Genomic DNA, 12,562 nt, shown 5'->3' on the forward strand with positions numbered 1-12,562 from the left:
GAGGACTTATGTCCGACAGACTTCCGAAGGAGTCCTGCCGGAGTTCCGACAGAGTTCTGACGGACTTTTCGACTGAGCGGACTTGGCCACACACAATCACACCAAACTCCGACGGATTAGACTGTGATGACGTACGACTGGACTCGAATAAGGAAGTTCATAGCCAGTAGCCAATAGCTGCCCTAGCGTCGGTTTTAGTCCGTCGGAATAGCATACACACAAGCAAATTTTTCGAAGGGACCGGGTCCGGCGGAGTTCCGTCGGAAAAATTTTAAGCATGTTCCATTTCTAAAGTCCGTCAGACTTTTGCGAATCAAAAGTCCGTTGCAGCCCACACACGATCGAATAGTCTGACGGAATCAGTCCGTCGGACTTTGGATGTTGAAAAGTCCGCTCGTGTGTACGCGGCATTATACGGCTCTGCAGCCGCTTGCTTCCTCTGCCAGTGTCTTTTTTTTTTTAACAGAAGCTCTACCAGTGGATTTATTCACAACACTGATGATCTGGGAAGGAGGGTTGGCAACCCACAATCTGAGCTTGCCAATCTGCCATCCCAGAGCAGGAGGTCGCAGGCCACATCAGAGGTCTCCGTGGGCCACTGGTTAGACACCACTGGCCTAAAGCCTAGTACACACTATGAGAAAATAAGATGAACGATCGTCTGGTTTTCCTCGATATTTCACAGCATGTCGAAACTGAGGACGGTACTAATTGTTGGAAAATTCTCGTACGCCTTTTTGTTGTTGTTTATTTGTTTCTGATCATGCGCAGTCTTTCGTATCTGATTTAAACTGTACAACAACCATACACATTAGGCAAAAAATGTTAGTTGTGTTGACATGCAAGAAACATTTTGGAGTTTATCCCTTCGGATATTTTTGTTTGGAAAATCTGAATCGAATGTTGAAGGTTCTGTACATACTTTGCAAAAATTGAATGCTCGTGCCTCGTACGGAATTTATCTTCCAATTTTCTTATAGTGTGTTCCTCACATAAGACCTCTTTCACATGGACTGTCCATTCAGGCCCACCTGTCAGTTTTTTAGGCGGACCTGAACAGACGCTCCATAGACCTCTATGGAGCATCTGATGTCAGCGGTGACATGTTCGCTGACATCCGACCCGCTCCGATCCGAAAAAGTGTGACGGAGGAAAAACCTACTTTTCTATCCATCTGCGGATCGGATCGGGTGACGACGGACTCTACAGTCCATCTTCATCCGATCCCCCATAGGGGAGAGCGATGCTCTGACAGGTCCGTCCCTGCACAGTGTGCAGAGATAGACCTGTCATCTGCCTGCTCAGCGGGGATCGACGGAGCGATCCCCGCTGAGCAGAGCGGGCTCCGAACATGGACACGTCCGTATGAAGGAGCCATTACACATTTTAAAAAGCATGATGTAAGGGCAACACGGTGGCTTAGTGGTTAACATCATACCTCCCAACTTTCTGAGATGGGAACGAGGGACACCTATTAGCAAAAGTATATAGGCATAGGGCACACCCCCTGCCATACCCCCTTAAAGGCGGATGTTACAACAAAAAAAAGATTAGTTAAACCCACTGAATTTTTATTTTTTTTAGCACTACTATTTTTTTTTATACTGGCTTTTGAAATTTATAAATGCAGCAATTTAGAATCTGGATTAAAGGTTTAGCTCTGGGAAACACTTTTTGAAAGAAAAATAGTGCCATTTATAAACTATATAGATCAGACCAAAATAGGGGACAAATGAGGAGGAAAGAGGGACTTTGTTCCAAATCAGGGACAGTCCCATCGAAATCAGGGACAGTTGGGAGGTATGGTTAACATGTCTGCCTTGGAGCACCAGGGCCTGGTCTGAATCCTGGTCAGGACAAAATCTGCATGGAGTTTATATATTCTCCCTGTCAGGGCTTTTTTTCAGTGGGAACGCGGGGGAACGCAGTTCCACCACCTCCAGCACTGACTGTATGTAATGGGAAGGGTTGCTGGGGGGTGCTGCAGGGGCTATTGATGCTGGCTGCTAAGGGATCTATTGTAGCTGGAGGGGGTCTATTTTTGCAGGAGGAAGTCTATTCTTACTGGTGGGGGACATGTTGTTGCTGGGGGTGTGTCTTATATCACTGAGGGGTCAGTTATTGCTGGGAGAGGTCTACTGTTGAGGGAGAGGTCTACTGTTGAGGGAGGGGTCTATTGTTGCTGGCTGTTGGGAGATCTGTTGTTGCTGCCAGGGGTCTATTGTTGCTGCTCCGGTGTATTTTGTTCTGGGTTGCCCATTTTTAATCTGGGGTCTATAGTTGATAGAGGGGGATTTATTGTTACTGGCTACATGGGATCTATTTTTATTGCTTTTCTTGTTATCATGAACAAATTCCATACAAATGTCTTATCACCACAAAAGGGGGTGGAACTAAGGAACGGCGCTCAGAGGTGGGTAAAGGTGGAGAAAAGAGGTGACTCAGAAAAGGGGAGTTCCTCCGCCTATTCTCTGAGAAAAAAGCCCTCCTTCCTGTGATTGCGTGGCTATATTCCCACAATCCAAAAACATGCTGGAAGGTTACTTTCTAAATTAACCCTAGTATGTGTATATATGCATGTGGATAAGGATCTTAGATTGTGAGAGCAGGGACTGATGTGAATGTGCAGGATGTAAATCACTGCTTGTAATTAATAATGTAAAAAAAAATAAATCCCATTAATAATAAGTTTATCATAGTCGCCAATCTATATCTGCAGTTTCTCACAATAAGCCTGTATTGATCTACAGACAAGGAATGGCATTTACAGAAGAATAAGTCAGTGTTGGTTGTCACATATAGCCTAATACATACTAATAGATCAAGTCTATACTTCCTTCTATTTATGTAAAGGACATCCAGTTCCCACAGTCATAGTGCATGGCGTCAGCTGTACCATTTGTTTTCTGTTCCCTTTTCTGAGCACACTACACCAACACATAACCAGGAATAATGACGCCATGTATTAAAGCAGAATAATGGTCGGGTATAATCCTGTCCTAAACACATGACATGCCATGACTAAGAGTGATTCTAAAGTCTTGTTTGTTTTTGTTTTAAAAAACAAACATGTTATACTTACCTGCTCTGTGCAGTGGTTTTACACAGAGCAGCCCAGATCCTCCTCTTCTTCGGTCCCTCTTTGGCTCTCCTGGCCCCTCCCTACTGCCAAGTGTCCCCACAGAAAACAGCTTGCTAAGGGGGCACCCGAGTCAAGCCACTGCTCTGTGTGTCCATTCAGACACAGAGCCCAGCCCCCTCTCTCCTCATTGGCTCACTGACCCTGACAGCAGCGAAAGCCAATGGCGCTGTGCCAATAGCGCTGTGTGTCTCTGCCAATCAGGCGTTAGAGCTCCGGACAGTCGAGTGTCTTGTGGACATCACTGGATCTAGATGGCGCTCAGGTAAGTATTATTCTGCTGCAACAAGAAGGTTTTTTTTTTATCTTAATGCATAGAATGCCTTTAGAACCACTTGACATATAGCTCCAGCTAATGATAAATGGTGACCTCTGAAAACAAAGACCATCTTTGTAAAACATTTTTTCTGCACTTTAAAATAAATCGAATTTTCATTTTAAAAGAAAAATGACACCTCTGATAGGAGTCCTATTTGTACACAAGTGCAGTATTCCAAATAATATAAAATAATTAACCAACAAACAGTCTCATAAATTCCACTATTTACACATAAATTGTGTTAAAGTTAAGTGGTAAGTGCTCTGTTATCTTCTTCATCATCATATATGTGACAAATCCCCTTGTGTCCCCCCCTAGCACATACTAAGGCTTACCAGACGTAATGTGACATATGGACAAGTATAGTGAGATTTTATTCATTTACATGCCATCTATTATTATTACTGCAGGGATAGAAAGTGGATGTTGATGCCTTCAGAGGAGCATGTATTAGCAGCTCACTATACTTGTCCATATGCACATTTTGACTTCTCATTTGAGAGTCACATTACGCCGAGTAAGCCCTAGTGTGTGCTGGTGCAGGATTTGTCACATATTAGAGGATGAAGAGGATCACGGAGCACTTACTACTTTATTTTAACACAATTTATGTGTAAATGGGGGACTGTTCACTAATTTACAGGACTGTCTGTTTATTTTGTACTATTTGGAGCACTACACTTGTGTATGAATATTGTATCTTATAGTGTAGCCTGTATTTAGGTGCTGGCTGCTCCTTTTATCTTATCTCATTGATTTATGATACTGTTTTTTTTAAAGCACAGCATTTACATATATACACCTGTTAGGAGACATATCAATGGCAGTATTGTTTGAGAAGATCTTCATCCCAAAAAACACTCCAGGCTCCAGCCCCCTCCTTCTCCTACAATTGGAAATCTAAATTTTTTAAACTGCTTTCTTGTTTTTTTTTGTACACCTGTGTGTGCAGATGTAACTAAAGTTTTTAAAAGCGCAGTGATTTTAATGATCCCTAATGTGAAATAATACAAATGAAAAACTTCTTTAAATATAGTGTTGGGGGAAGTCTGGCTGCAAAGTGATGCATCTGTACTGTGTATTGAACCTGCTGCAGCAAAACCTGACCTTTAAATTGACTCGTGGTTGCAAGTAATTGCCAGAAATACAACCAAAAAATGGTGTGGGGCCCCCTCCAAAATCCATACCAGACCCTTATCCGAGCATGCAACCTGGCAGGCCAGAAAAGGTGGGGCAAGCGAGCGCCCCCCCCCCACCTCCTGAACCATACCAGGCCACATGCCCTCAACATGGGGGGAGTGCTTGTCCCCCATGATGATGGGAACAAAGGCCTCTTCCGGATAACATTTGTGGTTGTGGGCATCTACAAGCAACAAGAGGGCCCCCAGATCACAGCCCCCCTATGTGAATGAGTATGTACCCCTACTCATTCACCCCAAAAAGTGTCAAAAATAGATAAAGACAGAAGGCAGTTTTTTACAATTACTTTTTTTTTTTAAATGTCCCCTGATGTAGATCCATCGTCAATCATAACGCCTACTGCACTGCCGGACCAAAAAAAAACACTATTTCCACGATGAAGTCTAGTCGCCAAATGCCTGTTCCTCCACCTGACAGTTCTTAAACAGGTAAGGGGAAGGGCCACCTGGTGATGTCACCTGGTGGCACCACCACCTTGTGATGTCACCAACCCAGCATGCATGCTGGTTTTTTCATTTTTTTTTTGTATTGTTGGCAATGGCTTGCAGCTGCAAAAGTCAGTTTAAATTTAATTTTTTTTTTCTTTACAAATGTCAGTTTTGCTGCAGCAGGTTCTATACATGGTGCAGCCCCTCCCCCCGGCACTATATTTAAAGGAATTTCTTTCGGGTCCAAATTTTTCCCTGTTCGGAGTTCTAGTGCGAACCAGGGGGGATGTTCGGCCCATTACTAACGGTAAGCTGCTGTAAATTTAAATTGCATTTTAGCGTTTTGATACGTTTTTAAGATGCATGTAAACCCTAACAATAAGCTTCTCTTATTTGCTCCTTTTTGGTCTGCTAAATATACCCTTAAAAGTGTTTTGTTATATTTGTTTAATAAGTGCAAATAATACTTGATTTTGCCAGGAAATCTAGTGAGCTGATAACTTCCTGTGCTCTCTGCCTGTTCACTCGAAGGGGTTATGTCGATGAGAGGGAGGAGGAGATGAGAGGGAGGGGTTATGGAAATAAAATCGAAGGAGGAGATGAGAGGGTACAATTATGGAAGTAAGATGGGGGGAAGAGATGAGAGGGAGGGGTTATGGAAATAAAATGGAGGGAGGAGATGAGAGGGTAGAATTATGGAAATGAGATGGGGGATATGGAGGTGAGATGGAGGGAAGAGATGAGAGGGAGGGGTTATGGAAATAAAATGGAGGGAGGAGATGAGAGGGTAGAATTATGGAAATGAGATGGGGGATATGGAGGTGAGATGGAGGGAAGAGATGAGAGGGAGGGGTTATGGAAATAAAATAGAGGGAGGAGATGAGAGGAAAGGATTATGGAAATGTGACGGAAGGAGGGGTTATGGAGATAAGATGGAGAGAAGAGATGAGAGGGAAGGGCTATGAAGATAATGAGTGGGGAGGAGACGAAGAGCTGTGTTCTTTGCAATGCAACAGAAATTAAGTAGGCAGGGCTGACACCATTTGATTAGGAATTCAGAGCTGTGCAGTCATGTCAGAGAGGAAGGTACGAGTACATTATATTCCTGACACAATAACAGTTTTTTTTCTGTATTTGCAGCATGTTTAAAGGGTTAAAACATGGGGAAATGTGCATTTATTGTAATACTAAATATATATATATTTTTTCCATGACATATGCTTTAATATAACACATTTCAGGGACTTCCATGTGCCTCTGTTTTAACATCAGTGATTTCTCAATATATATACCTATGGACTAAAATTAGGATTTTTTTTTTTTTTTTTTTTACATTTGGCTAGAGATTTTATGTCTACATTAGAGACAGGCAGGAGTTATTGTACAGCAAACATGGAACAGGTGGCTTGTCAATAAGTCATTTCAAACATAAAAGTGAATGTATTAACCTTTGTGAGATTGTAAATACTTTCGCGTTTGGAAACCAGTGTCTGGCTTTTTCCCTTAGAAAAGGGACTTTATGCTTTAATAGTAAAGGAAGCAGATGTCAATGACTTATCTGCAGATGTAGGACTTTTGTAAAATAAGAAAAAGGTGCTGTCCCCATTGCAGTCTATGTTTGTCTTATGGGAGTGTTTAAAGGAGATCTCTGGGCTAAATACTTTTATACAGTTTCTAACTGAAGCATTTTATATCTATAACTATAGCTATAACCTATTACTGTTTGTAGTCTAGTGCTAGTTTTTGCAGTGGAGAGGGATGATAACATGCAATAACGCTTGTAACTTGGGCAACAAAAATATTAAAGTGTGCATCAAGCCAAAAAAAAAACTGTTGCAAGTTTTGAAAAGAGGTAGAAAGAATTGAATTAGAACTCCTGTTGGGTTTTTACTGCTCTCTGGGGTTTCAGATAAGGGTCTGATATGGATTTTGGGGGGGACCCCACACCATTTATTTTTGTATTGCCGGCAATAACTTGCCACCACGAGGTCATTTTTTTCATCATATATGTCAGTTTTGCTGCAGCAGGTTCTATACATAGTACAGATACACCACTGTACCACCAGACTAAGGGGACCCCCTCACTTCCTGTCCGGCTGACAACAGTTTCCCCAGACAGGAAGTTGGGGAAAATCTACAACAGGGACACAAACAGGAATACAATTGTGACTGGAATTTTAGCCTTTACTTACTCTACTAAAGAAAAGCTTTTTTAATTCTGTCTGCATTGCTGAGAGTCCCCTTCACTTCCTATATGATGTAACGTTGTCAGCAGCACAGTATATTATGTTTCAAATGCTGCTTTATGCATTGACATAGCTCCTTAGGCCCAGTCTGTACAAACAGTATGACCACCTGCTTACTTCAGGATAGAGGATGTTTCTCCAGTCTTTTGAAGTTTAGGAAGACGATGCCTATCTTAAAGTAGAACTATATATTTTTTTTCTCATTTTGGATAGGGTAATGGAGGATTATAACCTGTCAGATTTTTTTTTCTTTTCAATATCTATGTCACATTGCACCAATTTACCTTCACTTCCGGTCCAATAGCCAAACAGGAAGTGAGAGAAAATCCTTGCACATTAAGGGAATCACTTGGGGATCCCTATGTCACCAGAACTAGTGTCTTATTGGAAGATTTCCCCTCTATTATTTTTCTGGGGACAACCCAAAATTTGGGATTTTCTTTTACTTTCACTTTCAATGATAATGTTAAACAGGACATATAGAGAGGGTAAATCTCCTTAATGGGGACATCGACAGTAATAAAATCCTAATAGGTATTTTACTCCATCCCCACTCTGTCCAAAACTAAAAAAAAGTTTTTCCTTTAGATATACTTTAAGCCTTCTCTCTAAAAATACCTAACACTGACTGAATGAGCATAGAAGAAACAGGGAGGGTTAAACTAGTACTAAACTAACTAACACTAGACAGGAGGGGAGGACAGAGAGATCTGACTCCGTTTGTTGATACGTATTCTCCACCGCTTCCTGGCAACACTATGCAGTACCTGGCCACTTTCTCAGGAAACACTGCGTAGGCTCTTGTGATCCATCCAGTGGAAACTTACTATGATACCTTTGGTTGGAATGATGATTCTGCATTTGCTGAGCTATCTGCGAGTGCAAACGCTTTTTTGTTGTTGTAATAAATCTACATAAACTACGTAAACTACATAATCTACGTAAACCTTGGACATGAAGTATGAACAAAGAATACCCCTCCATAGAGTGTGCTTAAGAGCACTAAGTGCCATTTCTGTGTGCTGCTTCATTACTCTACTAAAACATGAATAACTTCTGACAAGTTTTTCTGACACCAAGAGAAAAAAGGTGACAGGGGAGGGACCTCCAGCAGATTGACAGCCTCAGCTCTGTTCCTGTGTACTATGTGAAGGAGGATCCGTCTCTTCCCTCCAATCAGATATCAGAGCTCTCCTCACTGAGCTCTGCAGACTGTAACCTCAGTTCTCTGCCTCTTTTTTTTTTTTTTTAACTCCCGGACAAGCTTTAAAATGTAGCACTTTAAGCGGATGTAGAGAAGAGTAGACTGCAGATAAACAAGTACCACTTATGTATGAGGATTTGTTTAACCACTTCAATACCAGGCACTTAAACACCTTCCTGCCCAGACCAATTTTGAGCTTTCAGCGCTGTCGCACTTTGAATGACAATTGCGCGGTCATGCTACACTGTACCCAAATGAAATTTGTATCATTTTTTTTCCCACAAATAGAGCTTTCTTTTGGTGGTATTTGATCACCTCTGCGGTTTTTATTTTTTGCTAAACAAATAAAAAAATACCGAAAATTTTGAAAAAAAATATGTTTTTTTTTTTGTTTCAGTTTCAAAACTTTGCAAATAAGTAAGTTTCCTCCTTCACTGATGGGCACTGATGGGGTTACACTGATGGGCAATGATAAGGCGGCACTGATGGGCACCGATGAAGTGGCACCAATGAAGTGGCACTGATGAGGTGGCATTGATGGACACCGATATGTGGCACTGATAGGCGGCACTGATGGGTGGCACTGATGGGCGACACGGATGGGCACTGATAGGTGGCACAAATTGGCACGGATTGGCATGGATGGGCATGGATAGGTGGCACAGGTGGGCATGGGTTAGGCAGCACAGGTGGGCATGGGTAGGCGGCACAGGTGGGCATGGGTAGGTGGCACAGGTGCGCATGGGTAGGCGGCACAGTTGGGCATGGGTAGGCGGCACAGGTGGGCATGGGTAGGCAGCACAGGTGGGCATGGGTAGGCACTGATAGGCGGCACAGATGGGAACTGATAGGCGGCATTGTATTATAATATATTGTACTAATGGATGCCAATCAGTGCCAATCAATAATGCATGCCAATCAGTGATGCCCATTGTGGGCACTGATTGGCATCCATTATGGGCACTGATTGGCATCCATTGTGGCACTGACTGAAATCCCTGGTGGTCTAGGGTGGCATACCTTGTCCTTGGCATCCCTGGTGGTCTGGTGGCATCCTTGGTGGTCCAGTGTGGGCATCCTCGGGGGGGCTGTGCTGATAATCGATCAGCACAGACCCCCCCTGTCAGAGGAGCAGCCGATCGGCTCTCCTCTACTCGCATCTGACAGACGCGAGTGAGGAAAAGCCGATCACCGGCTTTTCCTATTTACACTGTGATCAGCCGTGATTGGACACGGCTGATCACGTGGTAAAGAGTCTCCGTCGGAGACTCTTTACCGAGATCGTAGTTGTCGGGTGTCAGACTGACACCCCGCAACAACGATCGCCGCGATGCGCGCCCCCGGGGGCGCGCAGCGGCTCATAATCCTGATCACGTCATATGACGTCCGGTCAGGATTATGAAACCACTTTGCCGCCGTCTATTTGCTATAGGGCGGGCGGCAATTGGTTAATCTCTGTGCATCACCTGAGGCCAGTTACTTCATTGGGTATATGTAGGCGTTTTAAATACTTTTACTTTAAATATTAATCTGATGCATTTAGGGCTCCCAAAACACCCTGCCCATTGGAATGAATGGGCATCGTTTCCAAAGTGCCTGAAAAGTGATTCAGAACCCCTTCTTTGGTGTTAAAAGTGCCCTGGTAGCAGCCCAAAATTGCAGCTTAAAAAGCACTAGGCCCACTAAAATGAGCAGTGCATTAGCCCTAAGGTACCCGCATCCCCAGTGTGAAAGGGGTCTGAAGGATTAGTTGATTTAAAAGCATACAAAAGAGAGGCACAGAAGGGCACACAAGAACAGTAGCTTAACACACATTGATGATGACAATCTCATTAAAGACCTAATTTATGGAAAACAAGGACCATGGTGAAAAATGCAAGATCAGAGGTCGGGCATGACCGACCACCACATTGGGCATGATCACCATGTATGGAGGATTGTTCTCATAGCCCTCCTACATCTCCAATGCATGTTGAGGGCTCATGGAAAATTAATATGTTTCGTTAGAGGCAGTGTTCAGCGACGAAAACATTTTTGTTATAATTTTCGCCAAGGGCATATTTCCAGTGACAAAAACTAAACAAAAAGTACCCCACATTTTCAATTGACAAAAACTATGGCGAAAATCAATTCCATTTTCATGAACAAATGATAATGAGATGAAAATGTTGAGGGAGGGACGTTTACCCATGGGGACTTTCTGTTTTTCTTGGAGCTTCACCCGCAGAGCCCGTGAGTGCTTCTGCTCCCAGCAAGCAAGGTGGTGAGTAGTGACCGTAGCATGCTTAGTACTGTGCTGCATTACAGGCCCCCTCAGATGACAGTCCAGAGCACTGTTTATTACAGACCTCCCAACCTGAGAGTCCCAACTCATGACTGTCCAGAGCACTGTGTATTACAGGCCTCCCCTCCAACCACCATCCAGAGCACTGTACATTACAGGCCTCCCAACCCGAGAGTCCCAATTCATGACTGTCCAGAGCACTGTACATTACAAGCCTCCCCTCAGACCACCATCCAGAGCACTGTGCAACATTGCAGGCCTCCTCAGACCCCCGTCCAGAGCATTGTCCAGCATTACAGGCCTCCTCAGACGACTGTCCAGAGCATGGTGCCGCATTACAGGCCACCTCAAACCATCATCCAGAGCATTGTGCATTATAGGCCTCCCCTCAGACCACCATCCAGAGCACTGTGCAACATTACAGGCCTCCTCAAACCACCGTCCAGAGCACTGTGCAGCATTACAGGCCTCCTCAGACCACTGTCCAGAGCATGGTGCAGCATTACAGGCCTCCTCAGACCACCGTCAAGAGCACTGTGTGCATTACAGTCCCCCTCTGACTGCTGGCTTCCAGAGCACTGTGCATTACAGGCCTCCCCTCAGACCACCATCCAGAGCATGGTTCAGCTGTACAGGCCTTCTCAGACTGCCATCCAGAGCATGGTGCAACATTACAGGCCTCCTCAGACCACCATCCAGAGCACTGTGTGCCTTACAGGCCTCCTCTGCCCACCAAAATCCAGAGCACTGTGCCACATTACTGGCCAAGCCAGACCACCATCTAGAGCACTGTGCATATTACAGGCCTCCTCTGACTGCCAGAATCCAGAGCACTGTGCAGTACAGGCCCTCCCTCAGACCATCATCCTGAACATAGTGCACCATTACAAGCCTCCTCAGACCACCGTCTAGAGCACTGTGTGCATTACAGGTCTCCTCAGACCACCCTGCAGCATTACAGGCCTCCTCAGACCGCCGTCCAGAGCACGATGCAGCATTACAGGCCTCCTCAGACCACAGTCCAGTGCACTGTGCAGTATTACAGGCCTTCTCAGACCACCATCCAGAGCACTGCACAACATTACAGGCCACCTCAGACCATTGTCCAAAGCACTGTGCAGCATTACAATCCTCAGATGGTAAATTTGTTCAAACCTTAATATCCTAAATAACAGGATATTCGTTTATTTTTTACACCAGGAGTATATAATGAGTTTGGAAATTGTAGAGAAATGCTTAAATAATACATTACAATTTTACTAAACCCATTCAATTGCAGATCCCTAAAATGTGACTAAAATTAAAATGGTATTTTAGTCAAAAGACTAAGACTAAAATGAAATTGAAATTTGATGCCAAAATTAACACTGGTTAGAGGGCAACGGCACCAATGTGTGAGAACCCTATACGGGTTGTTTACGCTGCCAAAACACAGGCCCTATGTGGCCTGTCCAAGGTTTAAGTGTAAGTGTAGGCAGATATAAAACACCCCCCCAAATTGAATCTAATGATGTATTCAATAAAAGTTTCTAACAATCAAGTCTAGCCAAAACTTTTCATTTTGTTTTGGATAGATTCAGTGAAAGGTTAGAGGCGAGCCTCTATCAAGTTTTTTATTACCATTTGTGTTCTTGTTGGCATCATGACAGGAAGTGATGGGAAATATTTCCAACACACTGACTAAAACAAAAACAATTTTTTTGTGATGGAGGGTTAGAACATCTAATAATGTTTTATTGCTA

This window comes from Lithobates pipiens, unplaced genomic scaffold (genome assembly GCF_037356315.1).
Source record: "Lithobates pipiens isolate NorthernLeopardFrog02 unplaced genomic scaffold, aLitPip1_a1.2 Scaffold_18, whole genome shotgun sequence".
NCBI classification, from domain to species: Eukaryota; Metazoa; Chordata; class Amphibia; order Anura; family Ranidae; genus Lithobates; species Lithobates pipiens.